General features: G+C 38.5%; 1 long non-coding RNA gene across 2 annotated transcripts; it reads left to right on the top strand.

Moving 5' to 3' along the window:
* Positions 1 to 101: 101 nt before the first annotated feature.
* Positions 102 to 26,562, top strand: LOC309620803. 2 transcript variants are annotated; one of them, XR_014239646.1, is made up of 3 exons: positions 102 to 341; positions 3,284 to 3,394; positions 12,676 to 26,562. It is a non-coding gene; the product is annotated as an uncharacterized lncRNA (long non-coding RNA). The 2 variants fall into 2 exon arrangements; XR_014239647.1 differs by having other exon boundaries at positions 3,284 to 4,010; positions 4,379 to 26,562.
* The last annotated feature ends 361 nt before the right edge of the window (positions 26,563 to 26,923 follow it).

Raw genomic sequence — 26,923 nt, 5'->3', positions numbered from 1 at the left:
GCTATGAAGCCTTTACGTGAGCGTGCGTCAGCTCTCTGGCTCCGCCCCTCGCTCAGCGCGCTTGCGTCTCTCAGGCAGCGTTACTAGTCGGCCACTCCCGGGGTTAGGTACTGGGTCGTCTAACTTAGTGACCGCCCATTTGCCAGGATAGGAGAAGCGGGAAAACCGTTGGTCGCCATGGTTTCCAAAACAAAGTAGCAAGAGGGAGGGGGAGGAGCCCTCGTGGCTCTTCTGGAAAGGAGGGTGCAGAGAGGCAAGAAAAGAGAACGTGGCTGGAAGCGGGAGGCAAGAAGTCATAGCTCAGGAGTTCCGGGCTTTTGGCCTTGGGCCAGCCACAGAAGGTAAATTAGAGTTTGATATACGTGAATTTGATAATATGGGTCTCCTGTAGTATGAACAAAACTAGACAATGTATGCACAGCCTTCAGGACAGTTCCTAGCACAAAAAGTCCTCCATAAACATTAGTTGTTATGTTATTAGCATTCGCATAATTGTAGTGGCTCCCTGAGTGCAGGGTGGGTGAATTCGTGAATAAGTGCAAATGAAGCCAGAAAATTATAGAACTGGCTTGGTGGAGAGCTGCCTTTAGATTACACTTCTTAAAATATACTTATGTTTTATACAATACCTGGCTTAACATACAGGTAGGATATAGAATTTCAGAAGCTGCATTTCTAAACTACACGGATTGTATATGGAATGAATGTAATGTGAAAAAGCTGGTAAGAATAGTCAGAATTAAAAATAAAACATTTATTCCATGTACCCAGATGTGCCAGTATACACAGAACATAGTAATTGTCCTAAGAATACTTTTCAAAGATAGAAACAGGCATGTTTTGATTATATTAATCTCCCTTGGCTGTCTATTTCATCATTCATTATTCACTATTTATGAAGTCCCTACCATGAGGCAGGCACTGTTCTAGGCCATTATGGATAACAGTAGACAGGCTCCTTTACTCAAGCTTCTTCTCACTGCCATTATTAATATTTAACTAATTCACTAATTCTACATGTATTTCTTGAGTGTCTGCTCTAGGCCTGGTACACTCTTGCTTTGGAGACCAAAAAACATGTTAAGGGGAAAGGGAGGGGAGGGGGCAGGAGTTAATATTTTATATACAATATGATTAAGGAAGGGTTCTCTATTAAGAGATTGAATAGAGCAGAGATCTGCAGGAAGTGAGGGAGTGTGTGGACTTCTTGGGAAAGGACACTTAAATCAGAGGGAACAGTAAGAATAGATTCCGTGAGACAGAAGCATGCTTGATATTTTAAAGGAAATGCAAAAAGCCAGTTGACTGGAGTGGAGAGGTGAGAGGAGGAGTGGTAGGAGATAAAGTCAGAGAGGTAGAAGGGCCTTGTAGGCTTTGCTCTGTTTTGAGCAGAAGAGTGACCTAACACTTCAGCTTGAGCCCCACTTCCTTCATGAAGCCTCCCATAATCAATTTATTCTAGAATGATCTTTCTCTTATCTGTATCACCTTGTATGTATCACTCATTTAACATTTATCATCTAATACCTTGTAATTAAAAACAAAACTTTTAATGTATGTAGCTCATCTCCCTAAGTTACGGTTTCTCAACCTGGACACTGTTGACATTTAGGGTCAGAAAATTATTTGTTGTGAGAATGTCTTGTGCACTGGAGGATGTTTAGAAACATTCCTGGACGCTACCCACTAGATACCTGTAGCACTACTCTTCCCTCCCAGTTGTAACAACCAAAAATATCTCTAGACATCGACAAATGTCCCCTGGGGGGCAAAATCACCCCTTGTTAGGAGCCACTAATTTAACTAGACTGCAAGCCTTTTGAGAGTAGAAATTGATTTTTTCTTTATTGTTTCCTATAGTTCTTTCACTCTTGCTATAAGTAAAAGGCATTCAAATATTTTAAATAAATGAAACATGCAATTCCCACTGCCTCTCCACCAAAGGGAATATATATGTGTGCCTCTCTGTAAACAAATATAATAAACAAAAATCCAAACTTACAAAGCACAAAATAAGTAAGCTCCCCGAGTGTAGGTACTTTGTTATGTTCGCTGCTGCATCTCCAGTGCAAAAATCAGTATTCTAGCAGATAGCAGGTGCTCAATAGTAATTGTTGAATGAATAAATGAAATTATGGGTTTTTATTGGATTTACTGCAGGAGTCATTAAATATCAGCTATCTCTGTTGTTTATCCAAGAAGAACTGATTTTAAATCTTTCAAATCCGTTCCATCAGCACCCCCTAAACTATATACTCAGTGGAATTTATACATAATAGTATTGTATCATCATATTCTGAGTCTATCTAATTCATAAAAGATGAATATTGGCAATGGTGCTCAGTAGTTGAATAATTACTGGAATTGGGAAGAAATAGCACCCATGTTTGTTTTTACAATACCACACACAATAAAGATATACACTAACTATGAGAACATAGTTGAAGTCTTTTGTATTGTTCTACTGACAATCTGCTGATAGTGCATCTCCCCGAGAATTAAGGTGTCTACTTGAATAGTTATCACACCTATGTATGAATGTTCTCTGAAGGCATTATAAGCACCTGTTTTGGGATTAATTACTCAATAATAGAATAAGTAAGAGAAATGACTTTTAGAGCCAATAATAGGTATCATTTAGGTTATTGATTTTTTCTCTCCCCTGAGATCTGGACAATGTTATAGTGCCCTCCAGAGCTTAAAATAGTAAAAGCAGGCGCTACACTACTTTTATTTCATGAAACGGTGATGTTCTGAGATATTCAAAACACTTTAAATACAACATGAAATTTATTTTGGCAGTCCATTAAATTTGGTGCAGATTATCTGCCACATTGATTTTCCTCATCTTTAAAATTGGACTAATGAAAGTATTCACAGTAGTTGAAAAATTAAGTTAGTTCATATAGATAAAGTGCTTAAAACTGTGTTTGGCACATACTTAGAGTTCAGTAAATGCTAGCAATTGTTATTATTATTCTAAAAAGAAGATACAGGCATAACATAAGATCATAGAATGCTAGAACTACAGGGAGCCATTATATACCCACTAACTAGTTCAGTGTTCTTCATACTGTGGGTGGTGAGGCGCTAATGAGGTCATGAAGTCAATTTATTGGGTTACAACCAGCAACTAAAAATATGAAAAAGTTTAGAACAGAAAATGTCAGAGTACCTCACACATAGTAATGGTAAGGATTGCTTCATACAATTTTTATTTTAGATTTGTTGGTATGTATATGTGTATACTGCATCATGATGTAAAATGTTTTTCTTACTATAGATTGTGACCGGAAAATTTTAAAAAACGACTGCTATAATTCAACCCTCTTTTACTACAGTGAAGGAACTGAGGCCCAGAAAACGGAACTCTTGTGACCAAGATCACACAGTGGTAAGTGACAGAGCATCAGAACTATTAGCCAAGACTCCTGCTTATTAAGCCAATGTCCTTTCCACGACATAAGGTTGCACAGATCCTGGATTATCCCCCTGATGTATCAGTTTTTTTATTGAATAATCTTGTTTTGGTTATTTTTATTTGAATAATCTTGGTTGATCTTCTCATTCATTTAACTATTCTTTCATTTATTTGCCTTGGGTAAACAAATCAGCATCATTCCCTGGCCATGTGCATTGGGCATTGGAGGTACACTTGTGGGTTCATCAAATTCATAAGATTATAACAGTATGAGTAGAGATGTGGGGGAGGAGGAAAAACAAGTGTCATGACTAGTTGGTGCTAAAAGGATGTGGAGAGTTCAGATGCTATCTCAAAGAGTATTTAGGTAAGTTCTCCAAACATCACCACGGTAACAAAAGAGGGCCTCAGGGTGGCTGCCTGGCAGCCAGAGCACTACAGCCTCCAGCATAACGCTGCCCTTTCCCAATATCTTTCCCTTTTAATGCTGCTTTTGATGATTTTATTAACTAAATTACCTCTATATACAAGGATGTATCTGCACAGCTTATAATACTCCCTACCTCATTGGAATCAAAGATGTTCCTATGTTACCTTTCTATCAGATGGCAAATCTGTTTTGATTTACCTGTTGAATGTACTTAAACAGAGTCTCTAACACAGGCTCACCATAAGAATGGTTCCAGACTCCTTTTGCCCCTCAGTATCTCAAACAAATGTTCCTATTTGTCTGCATTCCTTTGCTTATCCTGAGCACATATTAGACGCACGATAAATGATTGCTGCTGTCCTCCCTTCTCTTCTGTTCATTCAAATCCTACTATTTTCCATAAATATCTCAGTGTGTTAGCTTTTCTTCTGAGTCTCAATATTATATATCTGTAAGAGAGTTGGATTTTAGAATATGGATTTGATCATTTTCTTTTTTTTAAATATTTATTTATTTGGTTGCGCCAGCTGTTGGTTGCGGCTCGAAGGCTCCTTAGTTGCGGCAGGTGGGCTCCTTAGTTGTGGCATGTGAACTCTTAGTTGCGGCATGCATGTGGGATCTAGTTCCCTGACCAGGGATCAAACTCTGGCCCCCTGCATTGGGAGCGTGGAGTCATAACCACTGAGCCACGAGGGAAGTCCCGGATTTGATCATTTTCAATTTATTAGGTCTCTGTTTCTCTGATTATTAGATGAAGGGGGACTGACTGTAAACTCTCAGTATTCTACAGATTAATTTATTCCCATTTGTCTTCATTGGTCATCCTAACATCATGTATCTAGCATGCTTTGATGTTTACATTCCTCCTCTCAAGAATTTGTTTGTTGAAATGTGTGGCTACAATTTGATGACATTTTGGAAATCCGAACACCAGTGTTTATGCTGGGTTGCCTTACATGAAATAGAGCTGGGTCAGAAAGTTGGTTCTCAGTAGGCTATTTATCTAAAGATGTTTGTGTTAGTTTATTATTAAAATAACAGCTTTATTGGAATATAATTCACAAAACACACAATTCATTCATCGAAACTGGAGAATTTGATTGCTTTTCGTATACTCAAAGTGTTGTACGTCTGTGGCCACAATCTAATTTTAGAACATTCTATCATGCCATAAAGGAACTCTATACATATTAGCAGCTACCCCCAATTCCAACTCCCTGCCCCAGCCACCGGGAACCAGTTATCTACTTTCTGTCACTATGGATTTGCCTATTCTAGACATTTCATATGAATGGAAACATACATTGTGTCTGAGTACTTTCATTTAGCATAATGGTTTCAAGTTTCATCCATGTTGTAGCATACTTCATTTATTTTTTTGTTTGCTGAAAAGTGTTTCATTTTATGGATATACCACATTATGTGCATCAGTTCATCAACTGATGGACATTTGGGTTGTGTTCACCTTTTGCTACTATGAATAAGGCTGCTATGATTTTAGTGTATGAGATTTTGTGTGGACATGTGTTTTCAAACCTCTGGTATAGATACCTAGGACTGAAATTGCTGGCTCATATGGCAATTCTATGTTTAACTTTTTGAGGAACTGTCAAACTGTATTCCAAAGTGTTGTGTTATTTTATATTCCCACCAGCAACGTACAAGAGTTTCAATTTTTCTGCAACCTTGCCAACATTTGCTATGGTCCGTCTTTGTTTACCTTAGTTTATCTTAGTGGATGTGAAGTGATATCTCATTGTGGTATTGATTTGTATTTCTGTAATGACTAATGATTTTTAGCTTCTTTTCATTGTGCTTATTGGCCATTTTTATATCTTCTTTGGAGGAATGTCAATTCAGATCCTTTGCCTATTTTTATTTTTTATATACTTAATAAAAATTTTTTTTTTCTTTTTCCTTTGCCTATTTTTAAATTGAGTTGTCTCTTGATTATTGAGTCCTGAGGTCTTTATATATTTTGTATGTTCTAGATACAAGTCCCTTATCAGATATATGATTTACAAACATTTTCTTTGAAGATGTGGATTGTATCTTAATTTTCTTGAATGCGTCCTTTGAAGAATCTGCTTTTCCTTCTCCTCCTCCTTATTCATTTTACTCATCTTATTCTTTGCCATTTTCATCTTAGAATATTGAACCTGTTCATTTAAGGCATCATTATCATCTCTGATAGCTTCTCTTGAGTGATGTTCTACTGATCCTGGGACTCATAGAAAATGTGCTCCACTTCATCTGCAGTAAGGATAGCTTCAGCAGCAGCATTTAGGGATCCTTCCTTGGGAACTTCAAGAGGACAAAAGCAATTAAAGAAGGAATCATTATATACCCACTTGACTGGCAAAAATTAAAAAGCCTACGAATGCCAAGTGTTGTAAAGGATGTCAAGCAATAAACCACTGGTGGGAGTGTAAATTTGTTCAACTAGTTGTAAAGTTGAACATGTGCATACCATATGATCCATAAATTTTCCTTTGTATATACCCAAGACTAGTGTTTGTCAAAGGAGAAGATGGTATTAACATTTCGTGGGGGAGTGATTTTTATTTGTACTGGGTGGTACCAAACAGTATAGGATGTTTAACATCTGGCCCTAACCCTCTGAATGCCAGTTGTACTCCCCAATCACTGTGACCATCAACACTTCCCAGGTGAGAACCACTGGCCTAGAGAAACTTTAATAGCTGCACTAGTACATATGTAAAAGAATGTTCAGTAGCATTATTCATAGTAACTCCTAACTGGAAACAGCCCAAATATTTATAATAGGAGAATGAATAAATAAATTGTGGTGTAATCACACAATGGAATACCCTGATAACCTCATGATGCCAGCATACCAGCCCTCACTTGCTTATATCCAGGCTTTTTAATTTAAGAGTAAAATAATCTTTCTATCTTGTTTAGCCACTCTTTTTTTCCAGTCTAAAAAATATGGGTTTGAAAATTAATGTGACTTGGAAATGAGTCCTGGTCTTTGGTAAGGACCCCATTAAACAAATGTGGTATTGTAATGAGATTTTTTTCCCCTTTAATCACTAGGTTGTTCCCTAAAATATATGAAATGTGTAGGACTTAGACATAATGCTGGCTGATGCAATTTCATTATGATATAGCATTCTGAATTTAGGTGCTGCTCTTATTTTTGAAATTAAAGTGTAAGTTGGCTTCTAGCTATACGATTTATAAGGTGGATTACTATGCCTTAACAAACCAGCCTTTGAATGTCTGGTCATTTTAGATGTAGTTAAGTTGTTCAGATCCTGGATATCTGGTGGTCCTCCATGTGCTTGGATAGCCTGGACCTTGAATGTTTTGCTAATTTTCATAAAAACCAGGACTTGGCTGGCTTCATAAGATAGAAGCCTTAATGGATTTCTCTCTTAAACAGCTTGGAAAAAATTCATATCACTAGTCTGTGCTGGTGCTGTTGTAACATCTGACACATGGTTAAGGTCATGCTGTTCCCTCTCTGACTAGACACAGTTTTCTGGAGGACCCAGTTTCTTTGGTGGTATCCCTAGGCTGTTGAAATTATTTCATGTACCCTTATCCTTTTTCAAAGTAGCCTATATTCTGGAGAATGATGAGAAATTGTAACTCATAATTTATCTTTGGTTGGGGATCTTTCACTTTCTTCCCTACCAGATCTCAGAAGACAGGCATCAGCAACAATATATGTATGTTCTTTACCTATAGTTTGCTCCTAGTTTAACTACTAGAAATGGAAAGCTAGCTTTTAATTAGACTAATACAAATTTGAATTCTCTTTCTCCTACTTACTAGTTGTTTGATCTTGACCAAGTTACCTAAACTCTCTAAACCTGATTCCTCCTTTTAAAAATGGAGTGGAGGGAATTCCCTGGCGGTCCAGTGGTTACAACTCCTCGCTCTCATTGCCAAGGGCCTGGGTTCAATCCCTGGTCAGGGAGCTAAGATCTCACAAGCTGTGCAGTGCAACCAAAAAAAATAAATAAAAATAAAAATGGAGTGGAACACGTACCTCACAAGGTTGTTATGAGATTTAAAACATAGTTTATCTAGAAGATCTGGGATGTAGCATGTTAGAAAATTTATGCTATTTACATGGTACAGATAATAATTCTTAAAGAGCAAATGGTCAGTAAAAAGATGTTTCATAATTTAATGTGCAGTATATAACACAAGCTAGAAAATGTGTTAAGAAATAAATGAGGGACTTCCCTGGCGGTCCAGTGGTTAAGAGTCCGACACTTCCACTGCAGGGGGCACAGATTCGATCCCTGGTTGGGGAACCAAAGATCCCACATGCCGCATGGCGTGGCCAAAAAAAAAAAGAAAGAAAGAATCATAAGAAAAGTATCCTAACTTCTTTAGTAGTCAAGAAAATGCCCGTTAAAATTACTTACAAAACTGCCAAAAAAATTTTTGAAACATCATAATTGGTTATTCATTGGCTGCCATTTTGTCTAACCTCCAAGTTGGATGCTAGTTAGGCCAGAGGAACAGGAGGAAGAAGTTCATACTAACTGAACTGTAGGGAAGGTGCCAGTCTCAAGGATACTGAGCTTCACTGGAATATGGCCAGACTGCTCATGTATCTTTTATGCATTTCCTCCTTCCATACTATGGGATTGATCTAAACTCTCAACACCATGACAAGGCCAGGAGATATCTCTTTTCTTCTCTGTACTATAGGAAGGTGTCTCTAACACAGTGACATATTTTTAAATATAAAAATTATAACTTGGAAATCATGCATCAGGCTTTTATTTTCAGCTACAATGGAGCAGCTGGTATCGAACTAATTCTACTGCTGACAGTAACTCTAAGTGCTTGACAAAAGTTTTACAAAGCTCTTTGGAGACATTAGAGAGAACCAAGGCAGCCAGGACATGAGAGGACACATTGTAGTGTATGGAAAACATTGAGATGAGTCTTCCATTTGCTGCTACTTTTCTCGCCTCAAAGAATTTTTCAGTTCATAGAATGTGTGGCTTAAAGGACAAACAAAAAGCAACAATTAGAGATTAGTGGATAGGATAATAGGACAGTAGACAACATCCAAACTAAAGCTCAGAGAGAAAAACATCGGAGAATACAGAAAAAAGAATGAGACACAGATAACATGGTGAAAAGGTCTAACGTGTATGTAATTGGAATCTGAGAAGAAAAGAAAAAGAGGGCAAAAGCAGTATTTAAGAAATACTTGTTGAGGATTTTCCACAAACTGAAGAATGGTCTCAAGCTGTATGTTCTAGATGCGATATGAATCTGAAGCAGTATAATGACTGTTTCAGGCAGAATACTGAACCCCCAAAGATGTCCACATCCTAATCCTCAGAACTATGAATATGTTATGTTACATGGTAGAAGGGAATTAAGGTTGCAGATAGAATTTAAGTTGTTATCCTGGATCCAGGTGGGCTTTTAAAGGTGGACGAGGAAAGCAGCAATTTTGGTTAGTGAAAGATGTGGCGTGAAGACTTGAACTATTGCTGGCTTTAAAGATGGAGGAAGGAGGTCATGAGTCAAGGAATGCAGGTGGCTTCTAGAAGCTGGAAACGGCCCTCGGCTTACAGCCAGCAAGAAAACTGGGACCTCAGTCCTGCAAGCACAGGGAATTGAATTCTGTCAACAACTTGAATGAGCAAAAAAATGGATTTTCCCTTAGAGCTTCCAGAACAGATCTCATCCCTGCTGGCACTTTGATATTGGCCAGTAAGACATAATACTGGACTTCTGACTTATGAAACTAAAAGATAATGAATTTGTGTTGTTTTAAGTCATTAAGTTTGTAGTAACTTTTTATGGCAATGATAGAAAACTAATACAGTGAGAAAGAAAACCGGACATAGGTGCATCAAAGCAAAACTGATGGATAGTGGGAACAAAGAAGAAGTTTAAAGAAACTAGAAAACAAAGACACATTATCTTGCAGGAACATCAATAACCTTGACAACTGAATTTTCGAAAGACATAATGAAGGAAGACAATGGTCTGACATATTTAAAGTGTTGAAAAAAAAAGTTCCAACCAGGCAAAAATTCTTTCAAAATGAAGGTGAACCAAAATGGTTTAAGAGAAACAGAACTTGAGAGAACTTATAACCATCAGACATGCACTAAAAGAAATACTAAAGCGAGTTATTTAGGCAAAAGGAAAATGATCCCAAATGGAAACAAGGTAATTCAAGAAGGAATGAAGAACACTAAAAAGAGTTAATATGGGTAAATCTACTTGAATATTGGCTATTCAAAACAACAGCAATAATATCTTTTGGAGTTTAAAATATATGTGCAATTAAAATGCATGATAACAGCACATAAGGTAGGAGGGTGTAAATGGAGTTGAAGTGTTGTAAGGTTCTTACCTTGTCTGGAAAGATGAGATCAAACCAGACTAGGACAGGCCCTAATCCAATATGACCAGTGTCCTTATAAGAAGAGAAGAGAAGAGATGCAGAGACAGAGAGAAAGAGAGGAGGATAACATGGGAAGACACAGACACAGAGGGGAGAGACTGCCATGTGAAGACAGAGGCAGAGATTGGAGTGATGCATTTACAAGCCAAGGAATGGCAAGAATTGCCAGTAACCACCAGAAGCTAGAAAAAGCAAGGAAGAATTCCTCCCCCAGAGCCTTTAGAGAGAGCATGGACCTACCAGCAATTTGATTTTGAATGTCTAGCCTCCATAACTATGAGAGAATAAATTTCGCGTGTTCTAAGTCACCTAGTCTGTGGTGTTTTGTTATGGCAGCCCTAGGAACCTAATACACTATTGATACATTTTTAATAAACTATTTGAAAATAATTTTAAAACTCCACAGCATATTTAATATCCTTCCATGCTTACTGTCTACATCATTATTTTGTTAATAAGTTACAGAAGGAATAATTTCTGCATATCTTCAAATTTTAAATTTCATTTACTTTTCTGACTACAAAGGTAGTGTATGTTTTAGATTAGAAAATAGTAGGGGAAATCTGTAAAATAAGATTTAATTGCCCTGTGACCCTACTCCTAGGGCCCTTTCTAAGATATTGTCTATAAATAGCTTTGGTGTATATTATTCCAGGTATTTTTCACTTCAGATTCAGATTCAGTATCAAGAGAAATGTAATTCTCTTATTCTCTCCCTCCCTCTCTCACTGTGAGATGCATGTGATTTACTGATATAGTATATCAGCAAAGAATGCTTATTGAAGCCTTGCCTATAATGGCAAAATGCTAGAAACTAATCAAATGTCCACCAATGGGTAGAAGCTTGAACAAATTGTTGTATATTCATAATAGCACATTTTTTCAGCTTTTAAAGGGAGGATAAGTTATATCTATATTAATGATGAAGAAATATTCATGATGTATTAAGCGAAATACACATACACACACACACACACTGAATATGAGAAACGCGTGGAATAATACATAGAAAGTTATTTGGAGTTTGCAGGTGAAGAAGGAAAGGGGTGTGTGTGGGGGGTGTGTGTGTGTGTGAAATTATATTTTTTTTAATAAGATCATTATATTATTTCATTTCATTGTTTTCAGTGAACACATGCTAATTTTATAATTCTGGAAGAAAATTTGATCACAGATTGAAAAAATATACAAGTTTGAAAACTTTTAATTTAATATGAATATATCAGTTGAAAAATATATTTTTATTATCATTTATCAGAAGCTTAAAACTTATAATAAACTTATCACCTAAAAGTAGAAAAAATAATATATTGCATAAACTCTGAGTATTTAGTGCCATGAACATAAAACATATGTTTAATTTAGAGTCATTTCACAGAAAAATTTCTATTTGTAATATATACTTCTTTCTCTAGAAGGGCCAAACATCATTCCAATAATGTGAGTTATGAAATTTTATTTACTAAAATATCCTAATTGATGACAGATAAAGGTTGGATAAAATTACTTAGGAGATATGGTAATATAGCATTTGCAGAAGCCAGATAAAAGGATGTTATGAACAGCTCTTTTGAGAGGCTCTTCAGGGTCATTTACTTGCTTTTGCTATGTGTTTCCTTTTCAAATTTCTATTTCAGTTTGTAATTTTGGAGTAGCTCCTGATTATAGTAAATGACCACTGTTCTACAAAATTTATGACGTTTTAGCAAAATGAAATAACCTCTGTCACATTAATTTTCTTCCTGTCAACACATTACTATCATCATGGTCTTCACTCTAATCTACTGTGGGGACTACAACGGTGTCAACATTTTCCTGGTCTGTCAAAAACTGGTAAATGATGGAGAACTGTAGTAATCCATATGTTACAAGTGGTACTGCTATGATGTCCCTGAGATTATCTGCAGCAGATTTTACTGGTCATAATCACAGCTTAGTGGATCACAGTGTCATTATGCACCATGCAGCATATAGAATAATTAATTGAATGCTTTCTGTGTGCCAGGAACTGTGCTAAGCATTGTACAAACATAATATCATTTAAGATAAATAATTATTTAATTGGATAGGTATTATTATCCATACTAAGGCTCAGGGTTTAAGCCATTTGTCAGGTGGCAAATAGCAAAGCTAAGCCTTGAATTTAAGGTGTGTGACTCCAGGTGTGCTCTTTACCTATAAGCTGTGCTACTTCCAGTAGTATCTGAGGTATACATTACTAAAGTTCAAAAATATCTGGTTTTCTTCCATTTTATGTGCATTGCAAGGGTGTATTTCCTAGTGTTCTTGTAATTGGTAAGGGCTACCTAACTAGTTCTGGCCAAGGGGCTGTGGGATCTTTTGTTTCCAGGTGAAAACACTTAATTGCTAATGTGCAACTCTCTTGCCACCTCTCTTTCCTAGCTGCAGCAACTGAAGATGACTTGTGTTGAGATGCTAGAGCTTCTCAAATTTGAAGAAGCCTGATTACTCAGTCACCATAGAGAGGGAAGATACTCTGGAGAGTTATCTGAAACCACAACGTAATTTGTGTGAGTCAGAAGCATGCTTTTGTTATGTTAAGCTACTGAGATTATAGGACTGTTACCATAGCTTAGTTTAACATGTCCTGATTAATACAGAAGACTGGTACTGAGAGTATTACCACAACAAAAACCTGAACTATGACATTGGCTAAGTGGTTTTGTGGTAGGATTTTTCAGTGGCAAAAATCTGGTGAAACTGTAACTTGCAATAGACTCAGCATATATAATTAGGGAATTTGTAACTCTAAGAGAAGAGATTGGAAAGCAATGTTAGTGGGGAAATATAGGGGAAGAAGCTAGAAAACAAAATGTTAGTACTGTTTCTAATAGTGATGATAGTGTTTGGCAATAACTGCTGGCTTTGACTGGTGTGATGGTTAATTTTATGTGTCAACTTGATTGGGCTAAGGGATGCCCAGATAGCTGATATAACATATTTCTGGGTGTGTCTGTGAGGGAGGCTCCAGAAGAGATTAGCATTTGAATCAGTAGAATGAGTAAAGACGATCAGCCTCACCAAGGTAGGTGGGCATCTATCAATCTGTTGAAGGCTTGGATAGAGCAAAAGATGGAGAAAGGGCAGTTCATTCTCTCTGCTTTGGTGAAACACTCATTTTCCCCTGCCCTTGGATATCAGCGCTCCTGGTTCTCAGGCTTTTGGATTCAGACTGGGAATTACACGATCAGCCCCTTGATTCTTAGGCCTTCAGACTCAGACTGAGTTACACCACTGGCTTTCCTGGTTTTCCAGCTTGCAGATGGCAAATGGAGGGACTTCTTGGCCTCCATAATAGCATAAGCTAGTTCCTGTAATAAATATCTCTCTTTCTGTCTCTGTCTCTCTCTCTGTCCCTATCTATCTATCTATATAATTCGTTCTGTTTCTCTGGAGAACCTTGATTAATACAATTGGCAAGAATAGCTCAAGAAAGAATTAGCTGGTTTGCAAACAGAAATAAAGGAGAATAGAGAATACAAGAATTTCAAACATCTTATGGTTGGAAAACCCAACTGGGTTTCAACCTCAAACTGTAAAAAATAAGACTGAGAGATCTTTGGAAGGACAAATGCTCAATGAAATGTTTCAAATTATTAAAATGTATCATGGGAAAATTAGACTAACGGTGTGACACCCTATAAAACTTTTCATTTAAATAAAATGCTCAGGTCAAAGATTACCTTAATGTTGTGGTTTTTCCACAGAAGACTGACAACCTCAAGTTAATCCACATTAAAGAAACAGGGAGATACGGGAGCAAGAAAGAAAAAAAAAAGCTATAGCAAATATGAAAACTACGCCTGCATAAGAAGTGCAGGTGTGGTTATTGGCACATATGGCTGACTGAAGCCAAGCCTGTTTTTAAGACAGTGGAACTGTTAAACAAACCATAAGCCTGAACTAAGAAAGCCTGTGAAAAAGACTTAAACCAATGCTTGGGCCACCAGGATTAAAATAATCTAGGTTATCAGACTTAATTTAGGCCATAAGACTTAAAGCAACCCTTAGGCCGCCAAAATTCTATAGACAAGAAGCAGGCATAACCCCCAAGGAAGACATATTCCATAATGCTCACTTCAAATATAACATACACACAAACATGTATAGAGATTCAATTAATTTTATGAAACGAGGATAACCTTAACACAAACTTTGTGAAGATAACTCAGAATAGCAGACTAATTGCATTTATGAATAAAAGTACATAAATTTCTAATAAATGTAGTAGATATTGTGGATTGATTAACTCAACCTCCATTCTACCTTACTAATTGCAGTTAGAGTTCTGATAGTAAATTCAGTTCTGCCAATTAGATTGACTTGTTGGATATTTGTAATATGTGTAAGTGAGATGGAGGACATATTCCTGCTGCTGTTGCTGAGGGCAATGTCATGGATAAGAGAATAGTGACTCCATTTAGCAAAGACTACTTTGGGTCCAGGTGTGGCAGACACATTTGGTGCCTAATACTGCTTTTGCACAACCTTATCTCTGACTTGTCCTGTGCATGTCAGCCAGCCTCCATCCTTGGCCACCCCAGCGTTTGCACAATGGGCAAGTGGAGTAGCCATGATGGTAAGGATGGAGGCTATACACGGGCTCAAAAGCATGGAATACTCACCAAAACCAGCTACCATCTTGGTGGCAAGTTGATTATTTCAGACCTTTCTACCATGGAGGATGGTGTGATTTGCTCTTAACAGAATTGACATCTTCTCCAGATATGAGTTTAGCTTGCTTTCTCTGCTGGCATCACAATTTGAAGTTTACAAAATGCCTGATTCAAGGGATCCATTTTATGGAGAAGGAGGTGTGGCAATGGGTATACGACCACAAGGATCCACTGGTCCTATAATATAACATAGAACTCAGCATTAGCTGGTCCAATAAGCTGATTGGATGGCCTGTTAAAGGCACAGCTAAGGCACCAGACAGGAAAACACCGCAGTGTTGGAATATTGTCCTTCAGAGTGAATAATATATACCTACATATCAACAAATGATATGCGGTATTGTATTTCTAATAGCTAGAATACATGTCCGGGAACCAACTCAGTGACCCACTTACAGAATTTGTGTTTCTTGTTTCTACATACTCATGTCTGCTTCTCAAGGGTGATGCTTCCACCAGGAAACACTTTAAGGGTTCCACCTAACCTGAAACTACAATTACCACCTGGTCACTTTAGGCTTCTCATTTTGGTAGAGCAGAAGGCAAAGAAAGGAATTATTCTACTAGTGGGCATAACTATCTCTGATTATCATAAGAAGTTAGGGTTTCTGTTACCTAATGGAGGCAGGGAAGAATATGTTTGTCACTCAGATGATCCACTGGGGTGTCTTTTAGTGCTTCCATGCCTGATGATAACAGTGAACGTACAGTTACAGTAACAATGACCTAATAATGGCAAGGCAACAAAGGGCTCTAACCCCTCAGAGATAAAATGTTGGGTTGTCCCAAAAGGTAAATGACTTAAACCAGCTGCAGTGTTGGTCAAGAGCAAGGGTAATCTAGAATGAATGATAGAAGAGAATGTATAGACTATGGCTTCAAGACCAATTGAAGCAGGGGGACCATAGCTTGTTCAATTAACTCTCCTGTATTACTTAATTTTAGAGACTATGGCCTGTACCTCCTTGAAAATTTTGATGTCGGAGTATACTTAACATAGGGTATGAGTGTATCTGAGTAGTGCAAAGGGTGAACCAAGGCAGACACACATATGTTGTGCAAAGGGTAAATTGTTGCACATTAGAATCTTTATTGATTATTTTAAATTTAAGATTTCGCTTTACATAGCAAAATTGCACTTATTCCTTTTCTCCATTGGACTCTTCATGGCACCATTAAAATGATTTCATTGTCGGTTGATCAATATTTTATTTACTTCTATTGTTAGTGCTCCTCCGAAGTCTCTTTTGTTGGAGGTTACTCGAGATGGGGCTCATAGACTTAGCTGCAACTGATGTTTAACATTAAGTTTTTAGGTATCAACATTTTGTTTTTAAAAATAGTTAAACCATTCCAATCCATGATTATGCAACTAGTTTACTCTTCAGAACACTCTGTAAGGCATGCATACCAAGATGAATATATTGCTAGACAGATAAGTAAAAATATAGATATAGACAGTTGATTTTAAAATTTACTTCTGGAAACTGTAAGCAACGACTTGTGGGAAGAGTTAATTGTTGCTAATTGGAATCTTGATTTTTTAATGTGAGATTCAAATTAACCTTTTCATTTTGTTCCACTGTGCTCTTCATCATTTCTTTAACCAACGCCATACTTTTAAAAAGTATGTACAACGGACCCATTATATACTTTGGTGCCTGCTACTGCCAATGCTCCTTAGCAAGCTCCTTTTAGAGGTAAATCTAGGAGGTTGTCATTATGTAAAGACTTCATGTGATACTTACCTAAATATTGCCTAGCGTTATGGACTGAATATTTGTCCCCTCCCCCAAATTCATATGCTGAAGCCCTAACCCCCAATGTGATGGTACTTGGAGATGGGGCCTTTGGGAAGTACTTACAGTTAGATGAGCTAACGAGGGCAGTCCCTATTCTGATGAGATTAGTGTCCTTATAAGAAGAGAGACCAGAGAGCTTGCTCTCTTCCTCCTTCACTGTGTGTGCACCATGAGGAGGTCATGTGAGCACACAGTGAAACGGCTGCCAAGAGAAGAAGCCTCAGAATGAAACCTACCTTTGGTGACAACATTGACATTCTTGGTATTCTGTTTGAAAATCAATCAACCATAAATATACAGGTTTATTGTTGGGAAAACCTCTGGAGGATCCCCCAACCTGGCCCATGAGCACTCCCAATGCCCTGAGTGCCAAAACCATACCTATCGCAGTCCGAAACCAGCTCCTTGTCCGTACTTCTCAAGGGCAGGAGCAAGAGCAAGTCCTGGTAGACAGGGAGTATGCTCAGAACATGCACTATGGCAAGGGAAAAAACACAAATGTGAGCTGTAGCACCACTTATGAGAAGACAAAAAGGAGGCTATCAGCAGCCAGCCTGGTGTATTGTAAAATGGAGAGAAGATACACAAGATGAAGAATTATGCCACAAGAGGGAGCAAGAAGCATGGAGAGGAGGTGTATCCAAATAAGGTCTAAGAAAGCTTCAGAGTTTATAGCAGGACTGATGGAAGGTTTTTCTCCCCTGAAGACAGTTATTAAAGATTGGAGGAGGTGACTCCTATTTCAAAAGCAAAAACAGCAATGGAAAACTCCAAGGAACATGAAAAATCAAGGGAACATGACATCACCAAAAGATCACAATAATCTTCCAGTAACCAAACACAAAGACATGGAGATTTATGATTTACCTGATAAAAAATTCCAAATAGCTATTTTGAGGAAATGCAGTGAGCTACAAAAAACACTGAAAGACAATTCAGTGAAATCAGGAAAATAAGGCATGAACAAAATGAAATTTAACGTAGAGAAAGAAACACAAAAAAGAACCAAACAGAAATTTGGGAGCTGAATAATTCATTGAATGAAACAAAAAATGCAATAGAGAACATGAATAACAAAATAGACCAAACAGAAGATAAAATCAGTGAGTTAGAGGACAGGAACTTGGAAATAACTCAGTCAGAGGATAACAAAGAAAAAAAGAATGAAATAGTGAAGAAAGCCTATGTGATCTATGGAACATTACAAAAAAGAACAAATTTCAGAATCATTGGAGTTCCAGAAGGAGAAGAAAGGGTAAGAAAGTTTATTTAAAGAAATAATAGCTCAAAACTTCCCAAACCTGGGGTGAGATTTGGATGTCCAAGTTCATGAAGCTAATAGATCACCCCATTATCTCAATTAAAAATGACCTTCTCCAAGACACATTATAATAAAACTGTCAAAAATCAAAGACAAATAGAGAATCCTAAAAGCAGGAAGTAAAAAGATTGTAACCTACAAAGGAACATCCATTAAAGAATCACTAGACTTCTCAGGAGGAACTGTATAGGCCAGTAGAGAGTGGAATGATATATTCAAAGTGTAGAAAGAAAAAAATTGCCAGCCGAGAATACTCTACCTGTCAACATTGTCCTTCAGGAATGAAGGAGAAATAAAGACTTTCCCAGACAAACAAAGCTGAGGGAGTTCATCACCATGAGACCTGCCTTACAAGAAATGCTGAAAGGAGTTCTTCAACCTGAAATTAAAAACACTAATTGTTAACATGAAAACATATGAAAATATACAACACAGTGATAAAGAGTGACATAGAGTCAGATTCCAAAAATTCTAATTCAGTGATATGATGGTGTATTAACCACTTAACTATAGTATAAAGTTTAAAGGTAAATAATATAAGGAATAACTATAGTGACTATAATTTGTTAATGAATGCACCATATAAAAAGAGGTAAATTGTGACATCAAAAACGTAAAAAGGGGGAGTAAGAGGGGAGAGCTTTTGTATGTGATCAAAGTAAGTTGCTATCAGCTTAAAGTAGACTGTTAAAAATATAAGACGTTTTATGTAAGCCTTATAGTAATGACAAAGCAAAAACCCATCATAACTTCACAAAAGATAAAGAGAAGTGAATCAGAGAAATAGCTACTATGGAAAGTACCAACTCGCAAAAGTAGACAGAAAGAGAGGAAAAAAGGAACAATGGAACTACAAAACAGCCAGAAAACAATAACGTGGCATTAGGAAGTGCTTACATATCAATAATTACTCTAACTGTAAACAGACTGAATTCTTCAGTCCTAAGGCATAGAGTGGCAGGATGGATTAAAAAAACAAGACCCAACTATATGCTGCCTACAAAAGACTCACTTCAGCTCTATGGACAATCATAGACTAAAAAGGAAGGGATAGAAAATGATATTCCATGTAAGTGGAAGCCAAAAGAAAGTGTGGGTAGCTATACAACACCAGACAAAATAGACTTTATGCCAAAAATGATTAACAAGAGACAAAGAATATCATTATATAATGATAAAGAGGTCAACTCATCAAGAAGATTTAACAACTGTAAATACATATGCACCCAACATCAGAAGACCTAAATACAGTAAGAAAATACTAAGAGATCCGAAGGGAGGAATAGACAACAACACCATAATAGTAGGGGATGTCAATAACTCACTTTCAACAATAGACAGATCATCAAGGCAGAAAATAAACAAGGAAACATTGGACTTGAACCATACTTTAGACCAAGTGGACTGAACAGATATATACAGAACATTCTATCCAACAGCATCAGAATACACATTCTTCTCAAGTGCATATGGAACATTCTCCATAACAAGACAAAGTGCCCCACTCTCACTACTCTTATTCAACTTAGTACTGGAAGTCCTAGCTAGAGCAATCAAGCAAGATAAAGAAATAAGAGACATCCAGGGACTTCCCTGGTGGTCCGGTGGGTAAGACTCTGCGCTCCTAATGCAGGGGGCCTGGGTTCAATCCCTGGTCAGGGAACTAGATCCCACATGCATGCCGCAACTAAGAAGCCCACATGCTGCAACTAAAGATCTTGCATGCTGCAACTAAAACATGCTGCAACGAAGATCCCACATACCACAACTAAGACCTGACGTGGCCAAAATAATAAATAAATATTTTTAAAAAAGAAATAAGAGGCATCCAAATAGGAAAGAAGGAAGTAAAATTGTTGTTATTTGCAGATGATATGATCTTACATAGAGAAAATCCTAGAGACTCCACCAAAAAACTGTTGGAACTAATCAACGAATTTGGTAAAGGTGCAGGATATAAAATCAATATACAGAAGTCAATTGCATTTCTATACACTAACAACAAAATATCTGAAAAGGATATAAAGAAAACAATCCCATTTACAATAGCATCAAAAGCTATAAAATACTTAGGAATAAATTTAACCAAGGGAGTGAAAGATCTGTACCTTGAAAAATCATAAAATGTTGGTGAAAGAAAGTAAAGACAAATAAATTAGAAGATATCCTGTGATCATGGATTGGAAGAATTAATATAGTCAGAATGTCCATACTACCCAAAGCCATCTATAAATGCAATACAATCTTTAACAAAATTCTAATGGTGTTTTTCACAGAAATAGCAAAAAAAATCCTAAAATTTGTATAGACCCAAAGAAGACCCTGAATAACCAAAGAAATCCTGAGAAAGAAGAACATAGCCAGAGGCATCACACTTCCTGATTTCAAACTATTCTACAAAGCTATAGTAATCAAAACAGTATAGCACTGGCATAAAAATAGACACATAGACCCATGGAGTAGAGTAGAGAGGGAAAGGATAGTCTCTTCAATAAATGGTGCTGGGAAAATTGGATAACCACAGGCAGAAAAATGAAACTGGACCCCTATCTTGCACCACTCACGAAAATTAACCTGAACTGGATTAAAGATTTAAACACAAGACCTGAAACCATAAAACTCCTAGAAGGAACCGTAGGGGAAAATATCCTTGACATTTGTCTTGGCAATGATTTTTTTAGACATGACACCAAAGCACAAGCAACAAAGGCAAAAATCAACAAGTGGAACTACATCAAACTAAAAAGCTTCTGCACAGCAAAAGAGACAATCAACAAAATGAAAAGGCAACCTATGGAGTGGGAGAATGTATTTGCAAACCGTATATTGGATAAGGGGTTAATACCCAAAATATATAAAGAACTCATACAACTCAATAACAACAACAACAACAAAAACAAAAACAAATGCCTGGTGCACAGTCCCTTGCCTCAGGTGACTGTGGGTAGCAAATGCTTTTAAATGCTTTTCACCAATGCTGCCTAGACAAGTGCTCCAGCCTTGAGAGAGTTCTAAGGGGGGAGCAAAACAAAGGCAAGTCTCTGAGCTGATATTTCCGGGGACCACCAGAAGGTCAAAATGCACAACTACTCTTCTTTGAGAAAAAGGTCCATACTTCCTCTCTGGTACCAACAACCTGCACCAGGAACACAGTCTGCCATTCTCACAACCACCAAGCTGTGGAATGTGGGTGACACAACAACTCTCATTTCCTTAAATTTAAAACCTCTTTTCACATTAAGCAGTCTCCTGGTTGTTGTATTTTTTTTTAGAATCCAGAGTTCAAAAAAAAATTGATTCTGACAGTTTTGGCATCTTCATAATTGCTTCCGTGCAGGAACAGATTCTTGGAGCTCCCTACTTGCCATTTTTGGTGACATCATTTTTTAAATTAATTAATTAGTTAATTTTTGGCTGAGTTGCATCTTCATTGCTGTGTGCGTGGGCTTTCTCTAGTTGTGGCGAGCGAGGGCTACTCTTCGTTGCAGTGCGCGGGCTTCTCATTGCAGTGGCTTCTCTTGTTGTGGAGCACGGGCTCTAGGTACACGGGCTTCAGTAGTTGTAGCACATGGGCTCAGTAGTTGTGGCTTGCAGGCTCTGGAGCGCAGGCTCAGTAGTTGTGGCTCACGGACTCAGTTGCTCCGTGGCATGTGGGATCTTTCCGGACCAGGGCTTGAACCCATGTCCCCTGCATTGGCAGGCAGATTCTTAACCACTGCACCACCAGGGAAGTCCCATGACATCATTTTTTTCATTAAATTTTAACACTAGTCATAGTGGTGTAAGAAAGTATCCTAAGAGATCACTTGAGTTCCATCCACATTTATTCTAGCCTCCATTGTGTGGCAGGAACCCCATGATAATATAATTCTCTCCAAACCTCTCTCTTTTGCCTCTTCACCAGTGAGAATCCCACAATGAACAAATGGCAGTCTCACCTTCCAATTAGATGAAATCCTGTATCCTTGAGGAATCATTTTTCCTGTTTGTAGAAAAATCTCTCAGTCAGAGGGGCCTAGAGTTGCAAGGATGTTAGCAACAGCTTCCCTTTCCACTTTCTGGAAATTTTGCTCATTCTTCACTATCTAAGCTGGGTCAATACAAATACAGCCTGACAATAATTTCTACTCTGGCTTTTACACTTCCTGCCCGTGTAACATTTTGCAAATCATTTATCCTCTCTCTAAGCCTCTATTTTCTCATATATGAAATGAGTAAATTAATGCCTACCTTAAACTATTATCCCAAAGAGGCAGCTAGCCCAGTACCTATTACCAGAATTTTGTTTATAATTAGTTCAGTTAATTTCCCTTCCAGATGTCCCTAATATAAAAGTCCCCCCCCACCGTGATTCTCATCCAAGAATTCCTGTTAGTAAAAATGCCCATATGGGAACCCTTGACACATCCAGGCATCTAAAAGGAGAAAGGAATATGGAAAACCTTGTCTGGTAAGAAGTGTTAGGAAGATCAAGAAAGGAATACCAGATGGTGGTGTCATTTTGCAGGTAGACATAATTTAGAGATTGGAGATCTTGAAGGAGATGCTTTGCCAAGAACCGGCAGGATACCAGCAGTATACAGCATATCTTCCTGATATCAGTCCTATGCCTTTTCATCTATACTATCTTCTTACTAGATACTTACTAGAGTTGATAGCATGAGGGGAGCAAAACAGAGACCTAGAAAATGAAAATGATATATAAGAAGCAAAGTAGAATTCTTCAGTTAGTCTGCATCTAGCAAGCGACATTCATGATGCAAGGTCATCAAACTTCTAAGCTAGGGGGTTTTTTAGGGTCTTGTGACCAGGGGTAGAATGGATCCCAAGCTTTCGTACAGGTCCAGTGCCTCTGACTCCAAAGCACAGAACAGGGGTGCCTGGGAAGGGGGAGGGAGGTGTACCCTTCTCATATGTCAGCAACAGACCCTGAAGTTACTACCTGCTAGCAAAGCTCAGCTGGATCAGATGCAGCAGAAAACAAGCTGTGCCATTTTCTAACTATGCCACCAGAGGGCACATACTTGGAAATTTTCTTTCTAGGCAGTCTTTTCTTGTTTCTTCTGCAGCAACTGGCTATAACTGAGAGAGCAGACTGTGTTTTGTATACTAAGAGTGAGCATGAACCTGCCTTAGCATCAGTAGACCTGAGGTTTCCACTGCCTTCCTGTAGGACACATGCACCCATGACTACCCCATATGTGAGGTGTGCCCTGTCCTGCTCAGTTTGGGCAGTGGGTGTCAGGTAGTTAAAAAGATCCCCTGGGTTCAGGACTGATATTTAGCAGTCACCTTTGAAACCCCAGTGCTAAGTGTGGTCATTTCCATAAGCTCTGTCTATGTTTGCTTGAGAAGAAACAATGTCACAGTACAATCAACCTCTATCTAGTCACTGCCTTGTCAAAATCCCCAAGTGACTTTCTAATGCCCTCTAGGTAAACTGTGCACTATTTAACCTGGCTTCCAAATCCCACCATAGACTGTGGTCTAAGCTTATCTCAAACTAGCTCCTTTTTCCCCAACACTCATCCCAATCTTAACATACACACATCCTTAATGTAGTCCTGAAGCAGTGAGTGTCTGGAATTAGATGCTTCACATCACGCCCTGCACATGGTAAATACTCAAGAAGCAGGAGTTTCTACTACTACTACTACTAGACCTAGAAATTGGCAGAGGCAAGGTCGAACTCAGGTCTCCTGACTGAGTCCAGTGCTCTTTGCTCCCACTGCGCTTTGCAGCACACAGTTCAGTACATAGTGAATGCCGAACAATGAAATCTTTGATTCCACTCTCCTTGGCTCCTTCTGTGTCCTCTTTTGGGGTCCTGTGGCACAGGCAATGGCACAGGTGATTTTAGTGACCAGAGGACAGGACTGCTTTCCCCCTGAGCAGACGTAGATGTGTACAGCATCAGAAGTCTAGAGTTGGAAGCTACCTTTGACATCATCTCCTCCAAGCCAATGCATAAATAATTTCTACAGCACTCATTAAAGAGGTTCACCCAACCTCTGCCTGTGTGTATCTTTCCCTCAAAAGGCTGCTGATCCCAGCACTGTTATGCCGTGATGGGGAAAATAGTCTTTGCCCTGCTGCCTCTTGGCACTTTTGCCCTTGGTTCTCATCCTGCCTGCTGAAAAGATACATTTCCTAGCATGAACCTGGGCCCTGCCTGCTCTGACAGTCCTCTTCCTCTTTTGTTATAGATGAAGGATGTGGCAGCAAAGCAATCATTCAAAGTTCCATCCTTATCATTTTTCACTTTGTTCTTTTTGGCCTGGTTTTGTACATCGGCTTTGAAACTATCACCCCAGGGCTAATGCCTGGGGTTAATGAGTAAATAAGAACACTCTACTTTTGCAATACAGGGCATGTTATAAAAATGGAAAGATTTTGCTTTCTGAGAGATGCAAGTGGCTTCTTGGGCATGTGCTGTAAGTACTTTTTTTCTCTTTTGGAACCTTGAGCATCTCTATCAACAAGTCAGAATCCCAAATAACCATGAGCTCCAAATTCCTAACTCTAGAGGCCAAGGTCTAAGTATGGTCATCTGATAATTGACCTCCTACCAGCCTCCGTGACTTTTAAAGAAAGAGGACTCTGGTGACAATGTGGAGGTCGGGTAGAGGTATAGAAGCAGGGGGATTGGAGTGGGAGAGATTGAAGGCAGTGTTACTTGCTAGGAGCTGGTGAAGTGGTTCAGTCCATGAACTGAGGCAGTGGCAGTAGAAAGGGAGAGAAAGGAACAGTTTTGAGAGGTATTTAGGAGGTAGTACTCATAGGGCATCATGACTCATTAGATGTGGGGAATGAGAATGAAGAAGCCCCTAGGATGACTCCCGGGTTTTTGGCATGGGAGCCTCAACAGACAGTGATGTGGAATGAAGATGAAGGAGCAGGTTGGAGGCAATGATGAGTTTACTTTTTGAAATTTTGAGATTGAGGTATGCGTGGAACATTCTGATGGATATATCCAATAGGCAGCCCGATAAATGGCTGGAAACTCAGGAGAGCAATCTAGTCTATAGTATGTAGTTTTATGGTGTAGCAGTTAAGTTCCTGGGAGTGGATTATATCATCTAAGAAGGGGAGTTGAGTGTTGAGAAAGGAGCTCTGTCATGACTTCACAGAACTTTTCGTTCTGACCACTCATGTCCACAGTCACTGGGGGTTCCACAGCTGACCCCCCCACCCTTACTCTGTTGCCTTGTACTCTTTCAGGCTCAGAGCATCTTACTTCATATCTTTTTGGCTTCCTTTCTAATAATTAAAAAAATGCACATGGATATAAGAACAATAGTGTTAAGATGCCTTGCAATTTAGAAATGTCTCCTGTGATGATAATAATGGTAATAAAGATCTAAAATTCAGCGAAATTTTCATCTTCTTGTTTAGAAATACACGTGTGGTTTCGTGCATTGCACAAATGCATGAATTTCAGCCTGTGACTTTATGCATGGCTCCATAAACCACCACCCTCCTATTCCAATTAAACATGTTTTTCCTTTAGCTAAAGTACAGATGTTCTCTTGTCTTATCTCTTATAGAAATCGCTTATGTCTTATCTTTTATCTTAAGAAAATACCAAATTAAAGAAAACACAATCCAAAATTCTAATCTACAAAGAATACTGTATGCGGAGGGAGTGCTAGCTTTACCTAATGATTCCTCCCTCTCCAAAGGCTGGTTCAAATAAAAAGTGGCTTGTTTTCCATAAATTTAATTTACTCACAGCACTTTTCATAATGTCACTCTTACATCTGAACAAAAGTGTATGGCGTGGTTTCTGTGACCCTGGCAAGCCACCTCTCCTATTTTCTGCCCCAATTAGATGCATCATCAGTTTTTCAGGGAAGAAAGCCCTTCTCCTAGACCTTGGTGAGCACACCATAAAATATGTGCTACTGTTTTATTAATCATGATGGGCGATTATTAAGTGTCTCTGACTCAGGGAGTGCTCCATCCAGCTAAATCCTTTCATGGTTCTCTCACCTCATCTCTTATAGATTACCTTCCTTCCAAAATGTCACTGTTCCTCTATCTGGTACCTGGGCTTCATGATACAATCCATTGTGCGCCACTTAACACAATGGATTAAAGTAAGTTAAAGTAACCACCTGCCATTTCCCCCAACAAAGTACTACTCTCTATAAGATGCCATTCCACAATGGTGACATTGCATTCAACCCTACTGGAGTTTCACTGCGGCGATCTCAGATTGGAGCATCTTCTATTCCTCTGTGAGCATTTCTGTAGCTTTGGCCGTGCTATCCCTTAGGGCATGTTCCAGCACCCAAACTCAGATCCTGGAGGGCTTGGGGTTCAACCTCACAGATACTCCAATGGCAGAGATCCAGCAGAGCTTCCAGCAACTGATCTGGTCACTGAATTTTCAAAGAAGGAGTGGAATGGCCAATGGTAAACACTCTCTTCATGGGGCAGTGGCTGAAACCAATGGCAAAGTTATTGGATTATGTCAAAACATGTTAAAACCCTACCTCTGCAATGTTTGTGCATCCTAGAAGGAGATCAAAAGTCAAATGGAGATGCAAATCAAAAGGAAGGTGCTGGACCTTATCCACAACCTTCAAACCTCAAACTTGGTGAATTAAATATGTTTTAATGATAAGACTCTAACACATCAATTTCAAGTTCAGTGTTTAGATAATTTGAAGGTAGAGGAGGAAGCTCATGATATCTTCTCACTGGCACTAGCAGGTATACTCATAGCCTTCATAACACGGTGACCTCCTCTGCTGAACATAGCTGCACATATTGCTGGCTCTCCCATGGATGGGGGGTGGTCCACACAGCTCTTTAGATGAGCCCAG

Source organism: Balaenoptera borealis, assembly GCF_965194805.1.
Source record: "Balaenoptera borealis genome assembly, chromosome: X".
NCBI lineage: Eukaryota > Metazoa > Chordata > Mammalia > Artiodactyla > Balaenopteridae > Balaenoptera > Balaenoptera borealis.
This window is presented reverse-complemented; position numbering and strand designations above follow the sequence as displayed.